Source organism: Ambystoma mexicanum, chromosome 5p (genome assembly GCF_040938575.1).
Source record: "Ambystoma mexicanum isolate Mex_15411 chromosome 5p, UKY_AmexF1_1, whole genome shotgun sequence".
NCBI classification, from domain to species: domain Eukaryota; kingdom Metazoa; phylum Chordata; class Amphibia; order Caudata; family Ambystomatidae; genus Ambystoma; species Ambystoma mexicanum.
In genome coordinates, this window is record NC_090930.1 from 482,052,527 (window position 1) to 482,079,932 (window position 27,406).

Genomic DNA, 27,406 nt, shown 5'->3' on the forward strand with positions numbered 1-27,406 from the left:
AATCCACACACTCTGCTAATTCACATGGCACCACTGCCCCCTTCGTCCACTGAGTGCACTGCTCTGTTTCCCCCCTTCACCAGAGCGCCTGCCTCTGATATAACCCCTGTGCACCCCACCACCTTTCCCTCACTAACGATCCTTAAACCCTTGTTCTCTTTTCCATTTACCTTTCCTCCTTTTAAGAAAATGTCTTTTTATAAGCCAGCATCTCCATCCTCATGTCAGGAAATGTATAACTCCATGCGTACCTGCATCATCGACAACTATGACTGCAGCCCCTCACTTAATTTTGCCCTCCCCCCACAACCAGTGCACCAGTGGCTGTCCTATGCCCTCTGTCCAGGCACTTCCCTTCGCACTCCCAAGTAACTCGTTTTTACGCAGCGTTGCTGCAACAAACCTGCCCTTTATCCCTCCTTAGATGTACGTCTACACCCTTTTACATCCCATGCCAGTCCCCCTCTTACTTTCCCCTTCCTAGGTGTCCTCCTCCCACCCTTACCAAACCTTTCCATGCAGCATGACCTCTTTGCCACCAGGCCAGCATAACCTCCTTCACGCAGCGTCCTCTAGGACACCCTTTCAGTACTTGTTTTTTTTTATTATAAACATTCATTTATGAATACCCCTTCTCCAACCATAATGATACTCCCCTTCACAATCTGGCCCTTTCATCCTGTCCCTTCTCCTACCAACATTTCCACACTAAGTGCTCTTCCGAAACCCCTCATCCGTTTCTGCTATGCCCTCCCTTTGGCACTCCCCTACAATGCTCGTCCCCACCTCCCATTCACCTTGCCTTCTGCCTATTACTCCTTTCCCAATTAAATGACATTCTCTGAATCCCTCGACCTCCGAGTTCCCCATTAATCTAAAATGCTTTGTTGACCTGTATTCACCCATATTAACTGTCACCCACCCAACCTTTCACTTAAGCCAAACAAACTGCTCAATAGAGATGACAAAACATATTACTTTGTTGGCGTACCAAAACCCAACAACTTCTTGACCTGATATGTATCTATCCCCCAATATTCTTTCTTTGTTGGTGCCCCTTCCACCAGATTACAACTACCCCTCCTGCTGCCACCCCTATCCCAAAGATTGCTGGCTGCCCTCTGCCTCCTGTCCCCCCAGCTCTGTCCCAGGTGGGGCGACCATTTCCTAGACCATAAAAGGCATGGGCAAGGCCTGCCGTATCGATGAGCTCTTAAACCACAAGGCCCAAAAAGTCCATTCAACCAAAACACTACCCATCCCATGCTGCTTGCTCTCTGCTGGGCCTGGGTCCATTAGCTCCTGACTCCCAACCCTAGCAGACACCTCCTTGTTTCACCTTTTGTCATTCCCAAACTTGAGGGAAACTCAAAAAGTGCGCTATACAATTTGGTGTCAGAAAAGGACTGGATTGACCATCTGTCCATAACTTTCAAGACACCTTTAGTACCTGTGCACTTTGAAACAAAAGGAATAGAGTGGCACCTCCCGCCAGATTAACAGAACCTAGCAGATTTAATTAGGAACAGCTCAACCTCTAAAGCTGCCGGCCCGAACGGACTGACCTATTTAGTCTTAAAAAATAATCCTCAAATGTGCGTAAAATTGTTATTCTGGACTTTTAAGGAAATTCTGGTGACCCAAAGGTTTCCCCAGTCCTGGAAATCGCTAAAGTTATCCCGTTGTTTAAGGGGTGGCGAATCAGTCTGTTACAAAAAATTACCGACTCATTGCCCTCCTTGACATCAATAGTAAGCTATTCATGAGAATTCTATTGGTGGAATTGGAAAAACTGGGTGAAGAAGGCAAAAATCCTTTCCAAGCACCAAACTGGATTCAGAAGGGGCCTTTCAACGGCCCTAAATGGAGTAGCTCTAAATATCATGAGTGAAAGCACAGGGAAAAAGGGAGAACATCTACTTTTCAGGGCCTGGGTGGACTTTTCAAGTGCTTTTGACAAGGTCAACAGAAACCACCTATGATCGAAGCTTAGATCTTGCGGCCTCCCAGAGGGTCTATTGTCAATGTTGGTTGAATTTCACAGGGACACCACAATCAAAGTGTGCCTGGATGAGGAAGGGCACTGGTCAGAGGCGATAAGAGTGGAAAGAGGGGTCCGACAGGGATGCTTGGGGGCCCCTTCATTTTTCAATTTGTATCTGGCAGACATGGAAGACTTCTTGAGGTCAGCAGTATTGGCCGGTCCAATGATCAATAGATCTAAGATTCACTGGCTGGCCTACGCTGACGATGTGGTTTTGCTGGATAAGAAGCTGTGGGATTGCAGCGGCTCCTGAACAGATTAGATTGTTATGCAAGAGAGAACGGTCTGGCTCTTAACCCTATGCAATCTAGGGTTCTGGTGTTCAGACATAAGCTTAAAAGGGTGAGTTATACCCATTGGGAGATGGGAGGTCAATGAATTCCAAGGGTTGAGGATCTCATATACTTGGTTTACAAAATATATGCCTCACCAGCTATGTGCAAGGTAGAGAGCAATGTGCAAAAGAAGATCCTGCAACTCATCCCGCAGATGAAATAAATATCAGCCAAGTATTGTAGATTCTCAGTTCTACCACTGATCAAGTATTGTAAGACAAAGGTCGTACCGGTTATTATTTATGGACTAGAAGCAAGGCCCCATCTGTGGAATGCAGATTGGCAGAGATGGGAGGGTCTGATGTGGAAAAAAAGTTCTTAATCTTCCGATGAGCCTCTCAATGTGGTCTCTTGGATTTGAACTACGCCTGTGATCCTAAAGGTCCAAGCAGGTTGGAAGTTGATCTCCCTGTATAGATTGATTATCACGGCTCAGGAGGAGTCGCTATACGCTGACATTAAAGCCCATCTTGAGAATATTACATCTACAAAGTTAAGTGATCTGGGGGGTGGGTCTTGGAGGAACTAACTAAAGCCAACACAGATCTCCAAAGACTTATCCAAAATCCATGTAAGGTAAAAAAGGTGATGGATGGATGGATTGGATAAGCATGCGTTCTGCTGGCAGAGGCAATCAATTCATGGTGGTGGAAAAAAAGCAAGGCTATATCCCAAGGTACCTAGTGAAATTCCCTGATTGGAAAACTAGGAATAATTTTCTTAGACTGTGGCTCAATATAGCCAATACGGGGGAGGTTCTTTAACAAAGTGGGTTGGGAGATGGAAAACTAAGTTGCAATTGAGAATGTATCTTTTGTAACAAATTATGCGTTTTTTCCAGTAAAAGCAAACCAGTATTGCATAATTGTATTTTTCAGACTTCCTGTGCTCTGTGCTGAATCATTCAGGCAGGTATCTTTTACACTTATAATTTAATTTACACTCTAATTATAAAAACAGTGTGTAAAATGATGAGTATGCACAGTCTAGTTTATATCCATTCAACCTTGCAGTCAATGGGATGCATTACTATGAATGTTCAGTGTCAGCAGAGTCTTTGCTCAAGGGTTAGTGATTGTCATTACGCCAATCACATGTCTTATAGCCTCTCAAATCTTCGACTGCAATTAAAACATCCAAAACCTGGCTCTCCAGGAAGTACAAGCGGTGTTCAAAAACAAACAAATGAAAGTTACTTTTGTAATTGAAATAGAAACTGAGCAAAACATGTCCCTGTGATAATCCAACATCTAGGCACTGTGATTATTATACCTCAGTCAATACTCACTTTACTGACTTCAGAAGGATGTTGGCCTATAAGATAGCTGTGCCGGTTGAGTTCTCGTTGCTGCAATCTGTGCATGATCTGTAGATTGTAGGTTCGAATCCCAGCAAGGCCAACTCAGCTTTTCACCATTTTGAGGTTGATAAAGGAGTACTGACTTCGGTTTGGTGATAATTGTGATAGATATGTTCTATGTACAACACTTTGCCAAAAAGCGCTATATGAATAACCATTTTACCATGAGATTAGGTATAGAATTTAGCATGGAGTCCTTGCATCTCTTTACTGTTGCATCATAACATTGGCATACCATTAGGTCGTAATAGCTCCAGGAAATGAGGACTTTCATTAAACATCAAAAGACAATTCTGCTACCGAACCTCAAAGCACACACTGCAATTCATGTTTGCTTTACTATGTAATTGCTAGGTTTTTGTGTTTTCAACATTTAAATATATACAGGAGAGATCAAATAGACAGACCTTAGAGAAATAATGCAATGTGTATTCTGTCACAATGCAGAAAGCATGGTAATGATTTCCATACAGTTTGTACACACGTCGGCTGGATGTCACATACATTTTACTCTCTTGCAAAGGAAAAATGTCATTTTTACTCTATTGAAATCACATTTACTCTCAAAGTTTAAAAATAGGGAGTAAGGGATTCCAAGATGGCCGCCGGGGTGCTGAGCCGCGTCTAAACCGCGCTCTCCCCGGGCCGCCAAAATAAGCACCTCTAAGCAGCGGAACGTGGAAATCCACCGAGCGGATCACCCCCCCTCACCCCCTGAAGCCTCCGACACGAAATCTGGGCAGAAACAGAGCAGGGGAAGCCGGGGAACCGACGACGACGGCGATCGCCCATCCCCCATCGGGAAACCGCGCCAGCAGAGCCGGCAGCAACATTGGCGACGAGCCGTGGCCTCGCCGCACACGCAAGCGAGGAGAAGGAGGAGGCACTGCGGCAGGGACGGGCACTCTCCCCCAGGCGGGCCGCCGGGGCTCTCCCCCACCGGGGACAGAAACAAAAGAGGCGGCCGCATCGGCCCCTCCCCCATCCCCGAGGGAGCCACCAGGTACCGGGCACGCAGCCGGCATATGTGGAGGCATCCACATCCAGCAGGGGAAGTGCACACTCGGCATAGAAGAGGCCGGAGAAGGGAACGCAGGCGGGGAATCTCCCCAGAGGCGAACGCAGCGCCTGAGGGATTGAGGCCCGGGAACTCCTCGGTGCCAGCCGGAGACCAACAGCCTCGTAAAGCAGGGGGCATCGAGCCGGTAACCCGCAGAAGAGCATAGGGGAACACTATCCCCCCATAGAAGACACCCGGCACCGGACACTCGGAGCGCGGGCCCCCTAACAATACGCGAGGCGGCACAAGGGATACGGCGCCCAAAGAGTGTGGAGTAGCAGAATCGGTGCCCCGCGGAGGGGCCTGGAGGTACGAACCCGGCGGCAGTAAGAAAGGCGCTAATAAAGCGGATAAGGCCCCAAGACTGGGGGGACATAACAACAGGGAGGAGAGAGACCCAACCAAATCTGTGAGACCTGCATGGAGACCCTTGCTGTCGTGACGGGAACAAAGGGAGTAACACACATGGGGGTAGGGCCTATCCAGGCAGGCCCCACCAGACGCTAATTCCACCGGCGGGAGAGATCGAGAACCACCAGCAGCACAGCGGAGTGAGGGCCTCAGAGGGAACATATTACAGATCGCAAGGGCAATTCAGGAGCCCAAGCCTCCCCAGGCAAGCTAACGGAACATGTCAAGGGCAAAAAACAAGAACATTGCCTCCCAACAGACCCCACAGTCCGCAAGGCAAGAAGCTAACATTTTACAATTATGGTCAACGGACTCAATGCCACAAGCTAAAGGGAAACCGCAGGACAATCAACAAGGCGAAGCCATGTCGCAGACGAACCCACACCACCCACCCTCAAAGGATGACATGCAAGCATGGTTCCAGGATCTGCAAGAAAAATTCATGTCGACAGTTCAGGAACAATTCACTACGATGAAAAACGACATGAAACAGGCGGGTCAGGACCTCAGGGTGGATGTGGCCAAATTGGAGGAGAGAACAGACATATTGGAGAGAACGGTCCAGGGAGTGGAAGAGGAAATGCAGCAAGTAAGCAAAACCCAAGAACACCTGGTGAGACTTACCCATAACCTGGAGATACAATGCGAAGACTTGGAGAATCGCTCCAGGCGATCCAACATCCGCATCAAAAATATGGCAGAATCAGTGCTGGACAAAGATCTAAAGAATGCGGTGACGGAAGTGTTTAGAGACATTCTGGATGCCCCGGATACAGATATAATCGGAGTGGACAGGGTCCACAGGGTAGGACCAAAAAGATCCGGAGCACCGGGGGAAAGACCACGAGACGTCATGGTGGCACTATCCTCATACCCACAAAAAGAGCAGATACTGAGGAAGGCCAGAGAAATGGATCACATCAGGATAAATGGACAAGAAATTCTACTTTACCAGGACCTGGCCCTGATTACACTGCAAAAAAGAAGAGCGATGGCCCCACTCGTCAAGGCTCTGGTGGCAAAGGAAATCCGGTACAAGTGGACCTTCCCATTTGGGCTGATCTTCACTTGGGAGGGGAAACAGCGAAGAGTAACCTCCTGGGAAGAGGGCTTCAACATAATGGGGCTCCAGGACAAGGGGGAGGAAGCGGAACAAGCAAGGTCCAGCGGGGAGCAAAGGAGAAGACCTAAAGGATGGGAAACGATCAAACAAAAAAGGCCAAACACGGGAAGAGAAGGCCTTAGGAAAATGTTGTGATCGGAGGCAGAGAAGAGGAATGCCGGGGACAGCCTTGAGGCACCCACGGAAGACAACAGCGAGGGGGAAGGTGAGAATAAGGACCGCTACATAAGAGGCAGAGTCGGCGGCCCGGGACGGGCCACCATGCTTGGAATCCGGTAAGAACAATCGGTAATGTGGGGTTTAGGATCCCCCACCAAAACTTTCCCCGAGAGGTTGAAGGGCAGGGAGCACTGGGCGCAACGCCCTCGCTACACTAGGGACCCTTGCCGTGCTCGGGGGCATATTGTTTGGTTTATGGTTATCTGTTGGGGGGGGTTCAGGGGAAAGGGACATGGAGAAGGGGGACACAAAATCAGCATAGTGGCAAAGAAGCCAAGCACAATGAACATATGCCTTATTGAATGGGGAAAATCCGCATAGTATTTTATAACATAAGGGGGATGAACCACCCCACGAAAAGGGTAAAGTTGGAGAAAAATCATCAAAAGGGAAGGGGCGGACCTCCTGCTCCTACAGGAAACCCACATAAGAACAAAGGACAAACAGAAAATCCGTATAAGGGGATATAAAATCTGGGCCCAGGCCAACACGACTGAAAAAAGATTGGGGGTCCTTATAGCAGGGAGGGATGGAAGGGACGCAAAACTGGAGGACACCATGGCAGATAAGGAGGGAAGGTTTGTCTTTGCTAACGTGGTATTGGAGGGGCAGCGGCTCACTCTTGCGTCAGTATACGCGCCCAATGTGGGACAAGATGGTTTTTTGAGAGACACCCTGGGAAAACTTGAATCCTTCGCAAGGGGGGAGGTGCTTCTGGGGGGCGACCTGAATATGGCATGGGACCCACAACTGGACAGGAGCACGGGTTGTGCACACGGTCACGGGGCACCGTCGAAACGCCTCAAACAACAGATGGACCAACTTGCCCTGAATGACGTGTGGAGGGAATTGAAGGGGGAGCAAAGAGGGTTTACATTCTTTTCACATGTACATAACACTATGTCAAGAATTGACTATTTTTGGGTTTTAGTTGGGCTTATGGGCAAGATCCAGGGGCTGGAAAAGGGGGCAATTGCACTTTCAGACCATGCACCCTTGTGGCTTGAGGTAAAACTCTCGGGGAAGCCTCAAGGGCTGTGGAAGTGGAGGTTACTGGAGGACATTATCCGGGATCCGGTTTCGGAGGAGTCCATAAGGGAAATGATTGAAGAATATTTCACTCAGAATGACACGGGGGAGGTCTCTATGAGTACGGTCTGGAAGGCGTTTAAAGCGGTGATCCGCGGGAAGATAATGGCACGGAAAATCACAAAGGAGAAGCAGAGGGCTATGTGGGAAAAGGAACTGGAAAGATCAATAACAGAACTACAAGGGAAAATCGTGGCACACCCCTCTAGAGACCTGAAGAAGACGCTTAGACATACCCAAGGTCAACTTGAGATGCTACGCACAAAAGGTGCGGAAAGGAGCCTACTCTACCTAAAACAAAGGTACTACATAAAAGCAAACAAAGCAGATAGGTTGCTAGCGAGACAACTCCGCGCAAAACAGAAAGACACCACGATCAAATGCATCACAGCCACGGCAGGGGAACTTCACACGCGCACACAAGACATAGGGGAAGTGTTCAGAGAATACTATCAGGATCTCTATTCCACCGACCACCCACAGGCAGACGCACAGGACACATATCTGAAATCCCTCACCTTCCCACAAATCTCAGAAGCAGACAGGCAGACCCTGGAGGAACCTATTAAAGAAGAGGAAGTCAAAAAAGCAATAAATAACCTCCCAATGAATAAAGCCCCAGGCCCGGATGGCTTCACGGCCCCCTTTTATAAAAATTAAGCGAATCTCCTGATTCCAGTCCTGACCAAGCTCCTAAACTCATTTAAAGATAGTGGCACAGTGACCCCCACAATGAACGAGGCGAAGGTCCTAGTATTTCACAAACCAGGGAAGGACACTATATATCCGGCTTCATATAGACCTATCTCCCTAATAAACATCGATGCAAAAATCTACATGAAAATTCTAGCCACCAGGCTCTCCCCTCTACTCCCCAAACTAATACATCTGGACCAGTCGGGCTTTATCCCAGGAAGACAAACTCACGACAATCTGAGAAGGATAATTCATTTGGTTGAAAAAATTGTTATAAAGCAGACCCCGGCTATCCTACTCGCAGTAGATGCGGAAAAAGCCTTTGATCGGGTGGAGTGGTCCATGCTCTTTAAGACACTCCACGCCATGGGTTTTGGGGAGAACTTCATTGCAAGAATAAGAGCGAACTATATCGCCCCAACTTGCAGAGTGGCCGTTAATGGGGAGGTAACGGAAATGGTACACATAGCCCGCTCTCCCCGTTGTTATACGCTATCTTTTTAGAACCCCTACTTCTGAAATTAAGAAAAGCTACACATATTAAAGGGATAAACATGGCAGGCATACAACACAAGGTAACCGCATATGCAGACGATATGCTGCTTGCATTAGAAGAACCGGGCCGAACATTGGCGGCAGCGGTGGGGGAGCTAGAAGCATTTGGGACCATCTCAGGCTTAAAAATTAATAGAAATAAATCGGAAATTCTAATTTTGGCGGGAGACAGGGGGGAGATTGTCAAAGAAGCTAAGGCACTAAATCTCAAGATAGCAGAGGATGGCATCAAATATCTGGGAATTACACTTACACACAGGGTGGAACAGCTCTATGGGACAAATTATCCGCAACTTCTCACGAGGCTTCGTAGAGATCTGGAGAGAAGGAACCCTCTGCTGATCTCGTGGTGGGGCAGGATCCAAGCGGTAAAGATGACCATCTTACCAAAACTTCTCTATTATTTCCAGGCCCTCCCGATAGGGGTACCCAGATTATTCTTTAAAACACTGTCCCGGGTAATCTCAGCCTTTGTGTGGAAGGGGAAAACGCCAAGAATGGCTAGAGCGGTCATGTCCACATCAACCAGGGAGGGGGGCCTGGCGCTCCCTCACTTCCAGAAATACGGCACAGTTAAAGGTCCTACGGGAGTGGCTAGGCGATGATCCACAACCGATTTGGGCAGCACAGGACAGAGCAGTGGCAAGAACCCCATTAGTGGAACTACTATGGAAACAGAAACAGCACAGACACCCCAACATAGGGATAAGTGAAATAATGAAAACAACGATGGAGGTGTGGGACACGCAAACTCGAAGGGGCATAATGACCACCCCGCTAGGCCCTTTCACCCCCATTTGTAGAAACACGCAGTTCCCACCGGGGAAGGAGCAGGGGGCATACGATAGCTGGGAGGAGGAAGGAATAACGAAAATCGGGGAAATGTTCATCAACAATGAAATTAGGTCATATGAAGCCTGCCTCCCACTCGCAGCACGCTCCACTCGGGAGAAATACAGACACGAACAACTCAAACATTGGTTGAGATCCCCGGATATAACGAAGGAAGCAACGAGAACTCTCACCCCATTTGAGAAATATGTTACGACGAGCTCAGGGGCAAAGAAATGGGTTTCTACTTTATATTCCTTTATAAATACACAGGATGAAGAAATTAAGTGGTCATATATGATTAAATGGAACAGCACTCTGGGGTGGGAACCAACAAGGAAACAATGGGAGGACCTCTGGACTCTAATTCCAAAAATGACCAGATCTGCTCAAACAAGAGAAATGTGGATAAAAATAGTAACACAGTGGCACTACACCCCAGAGAGACTCCACACTATGTTCCCGAAAACATCAAGCTTATGCTGGAGGGAATGCGGAGAGGTGGGAACCTGGAAACACATCTGGTGGACTTGCAAAGGAATTAGGCCTTTCTGGGAAGAAGTTAAGGGAGAAATGGGCAAAATATTTCCAGATGTGGGGCAAATAGGAGAGGGTGTCTGGTTGTGTGGAATAAGAGACGACATGGCAAGAAGATATAATAAATCACAATGGAGAAGTCTTATGGGCCTCCTTATAGCGGCATGGACAACAATTGCCCATAGTTGGAAAAAAAAAGACACCCCGCTGATTTTCACATGGCTCCAAAGAGTCTGGGCCCAGATAGCGATGGAAAAAATCACACACACAATCCAGGGAACGAGAGACAGGTTTGCAAAGGAATGGGGCGGAGTCCTGGAGTATCTCCAATCAGACTATATGGAACAGTGGTGCCCGCACAACATCAAGATCTCAGATATCTTTAATGCATAATGTAATCCCTGTACTAAAACACACGTGTCCCCAGGGAGGGGGGGGGGGGAGTTGAGGGGGGTATGTTGAAGTTATGTTACTTAATTGTTGTTTTTCGAAAATAATAAAGACAATTTAAAAAAAAAAAATAATAATAGGGAGTAAAATACTCCCACCTCAAAATCTTATCTGAAGCATTGCCTGTGCGACTCTTCTTGGAACTTGAAGAAGGTCTGACATCCTGGCTGAGAATTGGGACCATTGAGTCCTGAGAGCCCATTGGAAATATCCCATCCTCAGGCAAGCCTCTGGCGCCAGGAAAATGCAGGATGCCATGAGGCCAAGGAATCTCAAAAGATAGAAGGCCGGAAGACAATGAGCACTCTGGAATTTGGTGACCATCTGCAGAATGTCTTGAACCCTAACCTTGGGTGGCGAGGCTTTTCCCAAGGATGCATCTAGGACTGCCCTGATGAATTGGAGCCTTTGAGATTGTAACATGTGGGACTTCTTGAAGTTGAGGGAGAAGCCCAGTCTGTGGAGGGAGTGACAGGTGGAGCTGAGATGTTCCAGGACTTGTTTAGGAGAACGTGCCCTGATCAACCAATCGTCCAGGTAGGGGTAGGCGTGAACCCCCCCCTCTCCTGAGACACGCTGCCACCACCACCATTAACTTGGTGAAAACCCTTGGGGCGGAGGTCAGCCCAAATGGGAGAACTCAAAACTGATAATGATAACCGACAACCGCAAACCTCAGGTACCTTCTGTGCTGTGATACCATCCAGTCCTGAAGTTCGAGGGCCTGCAGGATCTGAGAAAAGGTGACCATCTTGAACTAGTGCTTCCTGAGGAACTTGTTCAAGTCTCTTAAGTACAAGATGGGTCTCAATCCTCTGTCCTTACTAGGGATTAGAAAGTAAGGGGAGTATCAACACTTGTTCATCTCCACTACTCTCCAGCAGGGTCAGAATTTCCTGCACAAGTAGTAGATCTAGAACTTTGAAAGAGTTGTTCCCCGGTGGATGATCCTAAGGCCTTTTTAGAAAGGGAAGGCAGTAACCCTGGGCATCTGCCATTCTTGCAGATGCTGTGAGAGTCTGCCTCCCACCAGGGTTTTGTGGACTAAGGCCTCACAGAGGTTTTGAGGTGGCAGATTCAGCAGCTGAGGGTCAAGCAGCCATTGACTGGGCAGTATAAGCACCTCTTCGACGTCCACCCGGGGGAATATTCTCTGACCTCTTGATTTGATACTCCTCTCTCTCTTCCAAATGAGGAGTAATAGTGAAAAGACCTGCCCCTCCAAGCTGTTCCAGTGGGGCGAGTTTTCGGGTGTCTGATTGCAGCACCAAGGGATTTGGCTGCTGCCTTGGAGATCTGCAGCTTCTCCAGACTCTTGTCAACCTTGCTGCCAAATAAATGTGTGCCATCAAAGAGCATGTTAAGAAGTCTGGATTAAACATCTGGGGCAAAACCAGACTTTCTCAACCAGGCAAATCTGTGCATTACAGTACTAGCCGCCATAGCTCTGCTGATACTCTCAGCAGAGTTGAGACCAGTCTGAAGGGATTCACACATTGCATCCTTCCTATCCTTAACACTATTTAGCAAACCGTCTCTTTCTTCCCCTTTGGGTATATGTCGAGCCGCCATCGATATACATTCACATAGGGTAAATGTGAATTTAGCCAGTGCACACGTGGCATTTGCCGATTTAAGGGCCATCCTTCCAGGAGAGAAGACCTTTTTTGCCATAGCATCATAACATTTGTCATCCCTGTCGGGGGGAATTGTTGGGTATGCATTCTGTTTAAATGTGCATGTGGCAGACCGTACCACAAAACTATCTGGAGTTGGATGTTTACTTAGGTAACAGGGGTCACTGCTTAAAACTCTATATTTGCCTGTTCAATTTTTAATACTGCTGGAATTAATTCTGGCGTCTCCCAGTTGGCATTGACCCACCTTTGTAAGGCTACATGAAAGGGGAGAGTAGGTTCCTCCAGGGGTTCCTTATCTAAAATATCTGTAAAATCATCCTGCTCAAAAGGTGGTCTACTCCATCTCAGATATTCTATGACTCTTGACATTAGTTGTCTGTACAACCGTCAGCATGGTCTGAGGGATCTGTTCTTCCAAATTTAATTTCAGGAGAATTGCCTATGCCTCTTGCAGTTTACAGAGTCTCATGTAGATATTTTATCCTTGAGTCCTCTGATATCAGTGCCTCTGGAACTCCTTGTGTCCCATATTGCAATCCAAAAGGATATGATTGATCAGAAGATGGATAATTGTCCTCATAAATTGAAGAAAGTGACTTAAAAAAGTATTTCCTTGGTAGTGGGGTAAATGTGTCTCTAGTTTTTTCAATCTCCTTTGAGAGGATTTTGTGACATGCGTCGACAATGGCGTCAAAGTCTTTGACGTCGTCAAGGTCGACGTTGAGGGCTTCGACAACAGGTGTCAAAGATTTTTGGTACAATGACGTTGAGTCTTTCGGCGCCGGTGATGTCGAATATTTTCCCTTCAAAGGAGTGTTTTCTTGACTCGATGGAACCTTCGAAGGCACCCGAGGAGTTTTCTCCTGGACACCCGGGCCTGAGGGCCCATGGTTCTTGTCTTTTGCCTTCTCTTTGTTGAGTTTCTTGACATGGGCATGACTCTTGCTTTGCTTCAGGGGGGTGGAGGCCGCATTCTCAAATTCCTGAAGCATTTTTAGTCTGAATCTCTCCGATTCAGGCGGTGAGGTCGATTTGGTTGGGCAAGAGACCTGTTGAGGGGAGGAACTTGATGATGAAGATGGCAATCTGTGATGCCTATTCTTCGAACGCCGTGAGGACGTTGACGAGTGGTGAGACCCACTCCTCGATCGAGATCTTTTAGCTTTCTTCCAAGGAGAGTCGCCTCTGGACTCGTCAGAGAATTGCTTTTTTGATGGAGTCGAAGGGGATATTCTCTTTGTAACATGACCCATTATGAAAAAATAGGTGTATGCTGAGGTTATTGTCCATACTATGTTAAACAGTTCATGGTTCAAGTCCTGCGCATGCGGCCTTAACACATATTGTTGTAGTACGAATATTCTGGTTGGAGCGATTGGTTGCTGTATTAATTTTACACAACATCATTCATGTATTTACATTTAAACTAAAAATTAGCTAGCTTTATGGTGGCGTGTACAGTGTTATGTTGGTTATGCAGTTCGTTATGACAATCCATTTCTATTGACGCTATCATATCATACGTTAATATACATCACACTTTTATAATTGAATTCTAACGTTAGGACTTTTAGTTACACGTACATTCTATGGTGCGTTAACATGCATATTGTTCTACTGCAATCCTTGAATTATTTCACATGAGATAGAAACTGCCCATGAGCAGCATTTTCTGATTGCATGTAGGAAGGCACTTTGGCTCGCTTCTCCTTAAGGCGCTAACATTCAAACATACTTGGGGGCCGCTTCTAGCTGTTTGACCCTGTTTTAAGGAAGAGGTGGGGGGAGTAGCTTACTCGCTGTGTGCGCCTGGCTGGGAGAGCTGCAGGCCTGCGATTTGATTTTGCAACTGTCCTGCCATTACAAAATGGAGTCTGTAGCTCACAAAATCGAGTCTCGTCCAATTCTGGTATTATGTTGTCATAAGGGGGGATCACAATTCGGGGGTATTCCTGCACGGGTGCTCCGGGGCTGGGGCCCTGGACCCACAGCAAAAGCCACGCCTGGTCTTACACAGGAAGTGTGAGAATGGAGGGGGGGTCCAAGACCCTCTCTTCCCACATGTTCCCCCCTTTCGTTACGTATGTAACGAATATTGTAACTGCCCCAACCTCTTACGCTCTTCTTCCTCAGCTACTGCTTCATCCCATGCTGGTGTTCCCTTTATTGGCATTCATGCTCTGCATACCGCTCTAAGGCTCCCCCCTCCTAGCATACTCATCCGGGGTGCAGGTCATATAAATACACAATACACCCTCCATCTCCTTCCAGATCCACCCATACTTCCTTGTACCATTGTAACTCTCTGGGCTCCTTAATGGTTGTGTGATATAGATTATCAACTCTATGCCCCGTATTGTATATAGCAGTTATTCTGTATTTGGGCTCCAAACTATCTCCTGTTTGCACTTCTGCCTCATATTTGATTTGCGCCACTCCATTTGCATGCCCTATTGTTACCATCATCAGCGCACCGTTAGGAACTGCATTGGCACAACATCTGAGTCCTAATTGGCACACACAAAAAATGAGGAGCAAAAAGACGATGAGTGGTGTGAGGAATTTCACTGTCATTCCAAGCCACGATGGTACCCAGGAAAAAGGATTGTCAAACCAGGTGCTAGGCTGGGCTCCTCCTTCGTCTTTCATATGTTCCCAGAGGTTGTGCACCGCTGCTATCACGTGTGAGAGTGAGCCATTCTCCATGTCCGCAGGAGGTACGAAAGTGCAACATGCGTTCCTAATTTTTCAGCAAACACCTCCATCCATTGCTGTTTAGAGGTCTAGCACATACCTGTTCTGCATGGTCATTAGTAGCAATGCTCTGAGTTCCACTTTGATGACATTGAACCCTTCTTCAGTGTCGTTGGCCAGCTGGATGAGTTCCCACCTCGTTAGTTGGAGCCATTTTGCATTAGGTCTCACCTGGATACTGGGAACGAGGGACGCGAAAAATGTCTCAACGGAGCTGAACAACCAGAATCGATCTGGGATCTGTGCCAGGAGTTCTGATGATTTGGCTCTGCAAACCTTCTTCATCCATTGTAAACACGGGAACCTCTTCAGGCGGCGTTGGGGAAAGTTCGTTTGGAACCGCCACTTGTGTGCTTCCACTTTGGATGTGGCTTTCTAGAATCACCATTAGCGCGGAATGCAGAGTGGCCAGAGAGCATGTGCCCTTCCATGATTGCGGGAGGTGCAAGTATGCCATGTTGCCGCAAACCCAGTATGTGTCCATCATTGCTGCCGTACCTTTCTTGATGTCAGGTATTATGAGAGTTTTGCTGCAGTTTTTGTTTCCCCCCATGTTCTTTTTATCCTCCCCACAGAAGAAGAGTTCATAAGAAATGTCTTTTTGTAGTTTTAAGGGTTTTTCGATGGCAGTAACCCAAGTGAGCTTCATTATATGTTCAGTCCATATGGGACGCATGTTCTCTTTATCCATGAAAGTTTTTCTTCTGACAGCCCTCATAGCGCTTCTGCTTTGCACAATATTTCTTCATTCTGCCACTTATTGTCTGAGTGCAACGTCCCTTTTATCACCAAAAAAGGCTCCTTTACACATATTACTCCTTGCGGCCGGGAGTAGCATGTTCGCTCTGTCTCCAATAATGAAACTGTGTGTGCTTGAAAAGTATTTTTGATTCATCATAGCATGAGATGTAGGAGACATTGAGAATCTGCAAATGGGATTTCTTGTGGCAGTAATACCTTTGGGGTGCCCGAGGCATGAGAGATAAGCAAGCAAACATAGCAACTCTCATTTGTTGTCTGTTTTGCCGTGTTGCTCATGTCAGCATACCATTTGTTTGTCTGGTGTGGGTGATGAGGATCATCAACTGTATCTAAGCCAAATTTATAATGCTATAATGCTCTTCCCATTTTTCCTGATGTATTTCCCTCTTTTTCCTCCTAGGTCCATTTCCCTCATTCTCCTGGGCCTGTCTTCCCTCCCACTCTGTATATAAGTTATAGTAGCTGATAGCCATGTGTTTATTATCACTGTTCTCTTCTTTGGTGGTCATGTTGTCTAATGATGTAGTTTCTGAGACTGGCATTGTGGTTGGGTATGGGTGATTTTGTACCCACATGAGTTCTGAAGGTGTTCTGTCTTTCATTGTGTATACACTAAAGTCAGATTCATTCACATATGGGGGCTTTTGAGAGGCCTGCCTCATGCTAACATTTGTAATATTGTATTCATTCCCATTGCTCCCATGGGCTCATATTAGCTTAACACCATCCCAAATTAAATACGTTCCTTTTTTTATTGTTTTTATGCCCACACCCCCCTGGCTCACATCAACTGAAATATAGGCAATTGTCCAATACAAGAATAGGCCAAATAATGTTGAAAAGAATACTACTGCACACACAACCAGCACAGACTCATATGAATAACTAGGATACACATGTCTTCTTCGTCTATCCGTATCTACACTATTATTTGTTGCTGCTGGGGCTTCTTCCATGCCCATTGTAGCTCCTATTAAATGAGATACAAGCATTTGTTAATCATGCATATTAAGCTTTCATTATTTACACCGTTTACTCATAAGTCATTTCAGTTTTTCCTTTTCGTTTCTCGGCATGAGTAAATATTTTTGCATCTCTTCCTTCCCCCTTCCCACACCTTGAGTCTGGGGAAGAGGAACCAAGAGAGGTGATTCACTGTCAGTTCAAAATCAGAAATGAAAAAACATGAGTCATACATATATATATAAAAACAAAAAGGAAAAGAGAGAGAGAGAGAGAGCACGAGAGAGAGAGTGCACAGAGGGACATTTATCCTAATTTATGTCCAACTATTTTGCATTTCGACAGTTGTTTTCATGTTATCCTGTCACACTTATTACCATTATTCATAGATATTATACATCCTTTTAGATAATCTCGTTTTACTCTTTGTTTTACCCCTGTTCTGCGCCTGCAATTTATCCCTGTATTCCTGGAGTTTCACTTTCTACGTTTGTGCACTTTGCTCATTTCTGTTATCTTCATAATCTGCGCAATCTGTACTCCCATGAGCCTTGCAGACATCTGTCAAGTGCACCCAGTACCTTAGGCCCTGCACCTTTACTGCTGTCTGCATACAGTATATTACCTTGTATGGACCATGGAACCTTGGTCCGTTCGACCTTCGCACAAAACTCCTCACATATACCATGTCATCTGTCAGGCTGTGGCTGGAGTGGTTGTATCAGTGGCGTTTTCCTGTGTAAATGGTGGCGCTATTTGTTTGGCTATGGCTCGTGCTGCTCTTGTCAGGTTTGTAAGATACTCATGGAATTCTTCTCCTAGGACTGTGGCGCTCTGGTGGGCATCTGATTGTCTGCGCAGGGGCGAGTGGGATGTGTGTATCCTCCTACCTGTCACAATTCCATGGGGTGACAGGTGGTGGTCCTTGCTGGGCTGATTCCTCATCTCAAAAAGTGCCATGGGTAAACAATATACCCAGTTCTTCTTGAGTGTATGGCACAATTTTGACAATCTACTCTTGAGCAACCCGTTCATTTTTTCAACAATTCCGTTCAATTTTGGATGATAAATCGTGCAGAGCTTATGAGTTATACCTAGCATAGCAGCAATGTGCTTGAACATGTCATTTACAAAGTGCATCCCATTGTCGGAACGTATGACATCACAAATGCCCCAGCGGGGAAACACTTCCCTGACCAGGAACTTGGCAGCACACCGTGCATCTGGATGAGCGCAGGGGCCTGCCTCTACCCACCGGGAAAATGGACATACCACAAAAATCAAGTATCGGCCCCCATTACACCGCTCTCCCATGTCTGCATAATCTATATGCAGTTCTCTGAATGGGCCTCAGGCTTTGGCAATGCTCCTCTAAGTGTTCGCAACGTCATGCGAGAGTTGTATGTTTGGCATGTAATACATTCTATTATTAGCTTTGTCACGTGCTCCTATAGTCCTGGGGCAAACCAATCTTCCTGTATGTCTGCGATAATATGCTGCTTTGCATTGTGGGCTGAGAAATGCAGTTGCTGGAATGCTACCTCTAGTTATTTTGTAGGCATCACTACCTTACCAGTGTTATTTTGTCTCTATAATAGATCAGTGGATGACTGGCTACACCCTCTTTTCACCCATTTCTCCTTCTCCTCACTGTGTGCATAATGCTGAAGTTCAATAATTTGAGAGATTGGCAAAGAGTTGAACCCTTCAGGCTGTTCTTCCTCCACTATCTTCTGTAGTATGTACTCACCTGTTAGGCCTTTTGGTAAATAGGAGGCTTCTTTGGCGGCAGCATCCGCTGCCGCGTTCCTCAATGAGATGACATCATCACCTCATGTTTGGGCCTGACATTTCACAACTGCTACAAGTTTAGGCTCTTTTAACACATTAATTAATTCCCCTAATAGTGTTGCATACTGGACTGGGGACCCATCTGCCCTTCGGAATCCTCTCCTTCCCCATCTTGCTAATCCTCCATGTACTGTTGTTGCCATGTAGGCAGAGTCGGTGTAGATGGTGACTGCGCACCCTTTTGCTGTGTGCAATACTTATATGAGTGCCACTAGTTCTGCTGCTTGGGCTGAAAAATGCAGTAGTAGCCGTTTCTGTACAATCACTTCAAATTCTCCATCCTCCAGCCGAACTACTGCTGCCCCTGTGTGTTTCTCTCATGTATCACAATCTATGGAGGCTGACCCATCAACAAAATACATTTCTCCATCTGGCAGTGCATTTTCATGTGCCGTGGGTGTGTCATTATCATCACCTGTGTACAGTCGTCCTGCTGTATGTCCTCTACTGTGCATGCTTCTGTGATAAATGTGGCAGGCTTTACACTTTTACACCGGGCGATATGAATGTTTGTGCTAGACATGATCAACTCATATGCCGTGGCCCTTTGGGTGGTTAGTGTGCTCTTCGATCTCTCCAGGATGGTAAAAAGAGTGTTCCACATATAACGCAACAGAACATCCCATCACGATTGTAAAACTCTTTTCGATTGCGAACACGGTGGCTGCGAGGGCCTGTTCACAAATGAAATGTCCTTGCATTACTGCATCTAGTGTTCCACTGTAAAATGCCAGAGGCTTGTGACCCAGGGATGTTTTTTGCGTAAGCACAGCTGTCATAAGTGTGCCATTACAATGTGAGAACAAATACAATTTGTGCTCATAGTTGGGGGTTGCTAGAACTGGAGCAGTGGATATAAACTTTTTGAGTGTGTTGAAAGCTATGTGGATTTCTTGTGTACACTTTAATTTGGGGTTTTCTCGCTGCGCTTCCTTGAGTGCTTGTAATAGAGGTTTTGTGTATGCTGCATAGTCTAGTATCCAGGCTCGGCAGTAATTACACATGCCAAGGAATTTCTGCATCTCTTTCACTGTCTTAGGCTCTTTTACTGCTTTTATGGCTGCTGCTCTATCGGGTATTATTCTCTTACCATCTTTGGATATCAACTGACCTAAATATAACACGTCTGTCAAACAGTATTGCAGCTTTTGTCTGTCTACCTTGTACCCTTTCTGTGCTAGTTGTGTTAGCAGGGTAATGGAATCCCCTCTGCACTCCTTTTCATCTTTACCGCAGACCAACAAATCGTCCACGTACTGAATTATTGGACTTGTTCTGTGTATGTTTCCAAGATCTTCGTGCAATATTCTGTTAAAAATACTGGGACTTTCGCAGTACCGTAGGGGCAATCTGCAGTGCTCATATCTTTTTCCCCCTAGCGTGAATGCTGTTAGGTACCAAGAACCTGGGTCGAGTGGAATTGAAAAGAAGGCATTTTTCAGATCCACTACTATAAAATGGTTGGCTTTGGTTGGAATGCTGCATAATATAGAGGCAGGATCTTGTACAAGAGGGAACTCCTTCTGTACTACGTCATTGAGGGGGCGTAGGTCCTGGATCTGGAGTATCTGGAAATGTTTCTCTCAGGGCATCCCACACTCATGCTCGTATTGTGTTGAAGGAGGCGTGGCGGTCACGATCTAGTGTTATTCCCGGGGAACCCCGCCTTCGCCCAAACCCTACTTGCCTGGTCTCCCACTGCGGATACCAGCAGACTTTTGACATCCCCCACTGCCAAGGGCATTTCTGCTGTATATTTCTCAAATGTGTATATCCACTTACTGGCACCTCCGGATAGTGGGGGTAACTGTTTGAGCAAATTGGCCTTGTCCATTTGGGCCCATGGCATATAGTTGGGCCTTCCTGCCCCCCTGTGTATCAATGGCAGCTGTAGATTCTTACCCCCTTGTAAGTACTCACCTTCTTCCCTTTTTTTCCTGTTACCGCCATGCGTCCTGTTCTGTTCCTTAACCTCCCTTTCCATTCTTCCACGGGAGACGCTCCCTCCCCTAACGAAGCCCCTCCTGTGGCAGCTCCTAATCTCCTTTCTTCTTCTTCCTGTTCCACTATGTCACACCAATATTCTTCCTCCCTGTCTGATGCTACCCCTCCATCTTCCAACTCACCTTCGCTGTCAGCTGTGTTTATTTCTATGATTTGCGTGGGGGCATTTATTCGAAATAGTATCTCTCTCTTTTTCCATCCATCTTCCGCCGCCCGTCACTCGGATGAGACGTCGCGTCTCGTTCTAGTCAGGGGTTGAGTGACCCTCCTTGCTCCCCCATGGCCCTAAGGCGGACAGCTCCGTTTGAGCCATTGTTAGTTGTGAGTCCAAATCCTGTGTACGTTTTTCAATATCAATTGTGGGGGTACTCACCTGTCCTGCTATTCCTTGACTCTCATACGGGGGTGGTGCTGTGGAAGAAGGCTTAAGCATGGGGGGCGCTGCGGGTTGTGCTACATATACAGGGTCACTATATCCCTCTGCGGGCACTGGTTTTGTCAATAAAGGGTATAGGCGTGTAACCTCTAACTTATTCTCATTCTGTGTAATTGGCCCTTCACTGCCAGTTGTTGTCAGGGGAGATGTATCTTGATCCGAGACCCTCTGGACCCGGCCGGTCAATGCGCCGCTCCTCGATCAAAGACCACGCCCGGCTCTGGTGAGTGGTAAGGTGGGTTTTGTAAAGGGGGATCCCATACCCTTACGCCCTATTGCGTGCACATGTCTAAGTGTACCGGTTGCCGTTGGCGGGTAGCTCTTGAGGGAGCACGCTCTGGGTCATAAACAGGGGGACGTCTCGTGCCAGAAGGACAAAAAAGAACGCAATTGTGTCAGGGTCACCAATGAAGGTGGAGGCCCCCAAAAATACAGTTAATTCTTCCATATGAAGTCAATCAAGACACATCCCAGGAGGGAATGAGACCAAGACCAAGTGCTGGGTGTAAGAAAAGGCTTTATCTAAAATAGGGCAAGCAGACTCTACTCTGCTCATGCCGAGAACGCTCTGCAGAAGACATGTTACGAATCACTTTATACAGCTTTTTTGTCATCGAACAGAGGGGAGGCCTAAGGGGCACATGAACTGTTGGGATTGGTCACTAGTGGCGAGCTCCTCTAGATGCCATAGGGTCGGAGGGTTGTGGTTGGCTCGGGAGCACGTGGTATCATTCTGTGTAATTGGCCCTTTACTGTCAGTTGTTGTCAGGGGAGATGTATTACACTCGCCACTTTTCTCTGGTGGCACATCCTCGAACATACGCCTCAGGTCTAATATTTCCCTTCTGTTTTGCAACTGTTTCCCTTTATATTTAATGAACAGACAGGTGTCAACCATATCTAGCACTGCTTTATTGAAAGACCCCCTTGTGGCCAAACTTGGGGCAATCCTTCTCCTTTCAACTCTGTGACCCATTGGTCATGGTATTTGTTGATTTTCTCCACATATCCTGGCAGAGTCTTACAAATATGGGCTAGGGGCGTCTCCGCGCCTATTGTGCCTGACTGCAAGAGTCACTAGATTAACAATCCTTGTGTACACTCTTATACGTCTTGTGTGATAAACTCAGTATGTTATGCAGTTTTCTTCAGTGAAATGAACTCTCTTCACACTTTTCATTAATTCTAAACCACATCCATTTGAACACACCTTTCTTCAATACAATGTCAAACCAATTTCATTATTGTTCATCAAAAAAGATCAATGCTTACACGAAAGACCAACATTTAATGAATTTCACATACAACGAAAAACATGAACAACATAAATTCTACCTCACTTTCCACAGTACCCCTTCTACCCCCCCTTGGTTTTTTCCCTTGTTATACACTCCCTCTGAATAATTCTCTCCCCTTACTCTACTTAGATTCACCTGAGAGGAAGAGAGATAGTTAAGAAAAAAGTTGGAAAAACGCGTGTCTAAATACTACTCCGGGTCTTCCTTCGAGACCCCTACGTTATTTTCTTTTACCTCAATTTTCCCATATCCATATATCCTATACTAGTCGAGATAGCACTATATAGCGCCGCCTTCCACCCCTCAACGGAGATAGGATCCCTTTAACCTCTTTTCACCTTGTTCTCTGTTACCGTCCTAATGGCCATATGCGATAGATGAGAGTAGAATGGAATATAGAAAAGACCCAGACCCCCTAGACTCCCCCCTTTGCTACACGTCTCTACACCTGTTCAACCCACATTATGCCATTTGTCCCAAAACCTCCTTATCTGACTCCCACCCTCCTTTTAGTATCAACCGCACTTGATACTCACGCGTCCGTCTTGATCCGAGACCTTCTGGACCCGACCAGTCAATGCGCCGGTCCTCGCTCAAAGACCACGCCTGGCTCTGGCGAGTGGTACGGTGGGTTTTGTAAAGAGGGATCGCATACCCTTACACCCTATTGCGTGCGCACATCTAAGTGTACAGGTTGCCGTTGGCGGGTAGCTCTTGAGGGTGCGCGCTCCAGGTTATAAACAGGGGGACGTCTCGTTGCAGAAGGATGAAAAAGAACGCAATCGCATCGGGGTCACCAATGAAGGTGAGAGGTCCCCAAAAATACAGTGAATTCTTCCATATGAAGTCAATCAAGACACATCCCAGGAGGGAATGAGACCAACACCAAGTGCTGGGTGTAAGAAAAGGCTTTATCTAAAATAGGGCAAGCAGACTCTACTCTGCTCACGCCGAGAACGCTCTGCAGAAGACATGTTACAAACTACTTTTATACAGCTTCTTTGTCATCGAACACAGGGGAGGCCTAAGGGGCACATGAACTGTTGGGATTGGTCACTAGTGGTGAGCTCCTATAGATGCCATAGGGTCGGAGGGTTGTGGTTGGCTCAGGAGCACGTGGTGTAGCGATGACGCTTCTCGGGTCACTCAGTCAGCTGGGCTCATCGAACTGTATGTGAGATCGACAACTGTGGTACTGTTTCTGTGTTAAATAATCATTTGACATTTGCCCTTGTGGCCACACATTCCCATTCATACACTACCATAATCTGCTTGTTCGGCGAGCTCAAAGACCTGTAAGCTTAGACACTTAGGAAGAACGTTTTTCAAGTACAGGTTAATTTATCTTTGGGTATAGGTCAAAATACAACCATTAAATGCAGCGCTTGATCTATTGGTAGGCAGGCTTAACCATCTATTGATACAATGCAGAATGGATTAGCTAAAGAGGGGAGACCTTTGAGGTCACTGCATGGTCTGGAATGTCCATCCGATAAACAACAAAGGGGGCTATAAGTCTAAGGCTGGAATTACACATTAAAGTATAGGTCACAAAAGGCACATACCGTCATGGGCATAAGTCTTACTGTGGGGGGTTAGTGGTTGGTTGTTTAAACATCATTAAATCTTTGCTAATTTACTTTGACACTATTAAGTGTGGAGCAGAATCGAAACACCTTTGCGGTATAGTTCTGCATTGCACAAAGAGACAGGGCCTTCAGAAAATGGTTTTACATAACGCTTTTTACACATGGCCTATTGCATTACATTCTGGTTACATCTGTTTAAAGTGTGCTGTACTTTCTATCTAGCTAAATATTCTCTTTGTTACATGACACATTATGAAAAAATAGGTGTATGCTGAGGTTATTGTCCATACTATGTTAAACAGTTCATGGTTCAAGTCCTGCGCATGCGGCCATAACACATATTGTTGTAGTACGAATATTCTGGTTGGAGCGATTGGTTGCTGTATTAATTTTACACAACATCATTCATGTATTTACATTTAAACTAAAAATGAGGTAGCTTTATGCTGGTGTGTACAGTGTTATGTTGGTTATGCAGTTCGTTATGACAATCCATTTCTATTGACGCTATCCTATCATACGTTAATATACATCACACTTTTATTCTAACGTTAGGACTTTTAGTTACTCGTACATTCTACGGTGCGTTAATATGCATATTGTTCTACTGCAATCCTTGCATTATTTCACATGAGATAGAAACTACCCATGAGCAGCATTTTCTGATTGCATGTAGGAAGGCACTTTGGCTCTCTTCTCCTTAAGGCGCCAACAATCAAACATACTTGGGGGCCGCTTCTAGCTTTTTGACCCTGTTTTAAGGAATATGGGGATGGTATTCTTTATTGCCAGGGTCTGTTGGGTGTGGGGCAGGTTTATAGAGATGAATGACTTCTGTGCTGGCCCCTGTGCTGGGCCGTGTCAGGGTCAATGAAGTAAGAGAACTGGACAACTGTGGAGATGACAGAGGGTAAGAGGTGGGGGGAGTAGCTTACTCACTGTGTGCGCCTGGCTGGGAGAGCTGCAGGCCTGCGATTTGATTTCACAACTGTCCTGCCATTACAAAATGGAGTCTGTAGCTCACAAAATCGAGTCTCGTCCAATTCTGGTATTATGTTGTCATAAGGGGGGGGTCACAATTCGGGGGGTATTCCCGCATGGGTGCTCTGGGGCCGGGGCCCTGGACCTAAAGCAGTGCCGCTGGGCCTACCCAGGAAGTGTGAGAATGGAGGGGGCGGTTCCAGGACCCTATCCTCCCACACATTCTCGTGGAAAAACAGAACTGAAGCCAAAGGTTGCTCTGCACGCTATTTACCAGTGATGACGTTGACATTGAGACGGAGGCCCTTGAGGGACCTGAAGTTGACAGTCATCGACGCGTAGTTTCCCTGCTTGAAACATTTTCCAAAGCAGCTAAAGCTGGATATGGAGATATTAAATGATGAAGAATATATGGGAGGACACAATGCAATCGAAATGCATCTTTCAGATCTAATTCGACCAACTAGTTTCCTGGAGTCATTGCTTCTCATAACACCAAGATTGTCTCAATCTTGAAATACCTCTAAAGAAGAAACTTGTTGAGGTCCGTGAGGCTGATAATTGGCCAGTAACCCTTGTCTTTAATCTAAAGTACAACATTGCTGACAATTCATGTAGACGTGATGGTGAAAGTTCTATAACTTACTTCCCCAGCAGTTCCTAAACATTCTGGTCCGGAAAGCAAAACAAAGAGGTGAGAGCTGGAAGGTTCAGAATTCATCTTAAACCTCTGGCAATTGCTTTGGATAACCCTCTAGACCATTGTTCTTCACCTGCCATGTCATTACAAAAAGGGGAAGGACTATATGCAAATCAGGATTGGTCCCACCCCCAATGAGGCAGTCCAGCCCGAACAGCTATGTCACATCCCTTCTGCATGAGACCACAAGCATCCCCAGACATGTTTCGGCATCATCGGTAAGGAGTAGCTGTGGTCTCTAGGTCCAGCAGGCACAGGACCCATGTCTAGCATACTGTCCCCCTCGGTGTGACAAAGCAAAACAAAGAGGTGATGGACGGAAAGTTACAAATTAATCATAAACTTCTGGCAATTGCTCTGGGCAAACCTCCAGACCATTGTTCTTCGCCTGCCAAGCCATTGCAGAAAGGGAAAAGACCATATGTAAATCAGGCAAGGTTCCACTACAAACAGGGCAGTTCATGTCAATCTGCATGTGTTTCTGGTTAGCATGAGCTAATCCATTCATTAATTAATATAAAATCTGTTTAGGACTATGGTTTGTTCTGAGCTATCATGGATCACCATTTGCTGAGAGCCATGCAGAAAGATAAAATGCAGATACACTTATTATTGTGTATTGCACAAATTATAGTTTCAAAGAGCTGTATACGTTTGTGTGCCAATGTGAAAATGCTGAACGCAGATGAACACAGCAAATAGATGTTATTATAACAAGTTGACTTTTGGCAGATAGTCAGCTATTCTCAAGCAGAGAATACAGCCTTGTTAGTGAGCAGCCGCGTTCCCCTGCCATGCATAATAAACTGTTTTCCCTTTAAATATCTATCTCCGTATCTTGTGATCTTATTTTGGTTTTTAAAGATGCCTGATGTTAGAAAAATTCACACATGTGCAGATTTTTAAAATGAGAAAAAAAAACCCACAGGGTTAGAGAATTAAATAATAATGACCCAGTACCTTAGTGATCTAAGAGCAATACAGGAGAGATTGGGGAGTGTTGGACAATTGGGTTGTGGTCTCAACGTCAGTACACCAGTTAGTTCAAAAGAATAAGGAGATAGGGGTCACCCAGGAACAGAATTTACATAGGGCACCCTCATTTGCGATAGATACCGGGTCACAAAAAAGCTCCATTGACAGCTCATTGGTTCCAGATATTGCCCTGTCAGGGCAAGAAAAGTTTCTGTAGAGTTTGAATGTATACCAGAAATATGCCCTGTGTCTCAGCCAGTACCCATTACTGTTGGCCCCTTTACAGATAAATGCCACTTCTTGCTAACATCCAATTATCGAGAGAACCTATTGTGATTAAATATGTTGAAAGAATTGTACACAATGATTCATTGCAGCACTGATGGTGTAACAGTGTCCCAGTAGAAAAATATTTTGTCACAGTATTTAGCGTTCTGATTTGGTGAGGAAAGGTGTATATGAGGAAATATCTGACAGCATTTGTAACCACACCATTTTGCCAGTTTTTAAAAAGGGTGACAATGTTTGCCCTACCGTTTTGCAATTTATTTAAAGGACAAATTGACCATGATTCCTGTTCTGGGAACTTACCTTTCTGTGATTGAAGCACTCACTTTTACTTCAATACGACAAGGATATACTGAGAGTACTAGCATTTACAGTAGGGCTCTTAAGAAACAGGTTGATAGATTACAGTTGCCACAATACTGCACATTGTTACTAGTTGCAGCAGACTCCTGTGA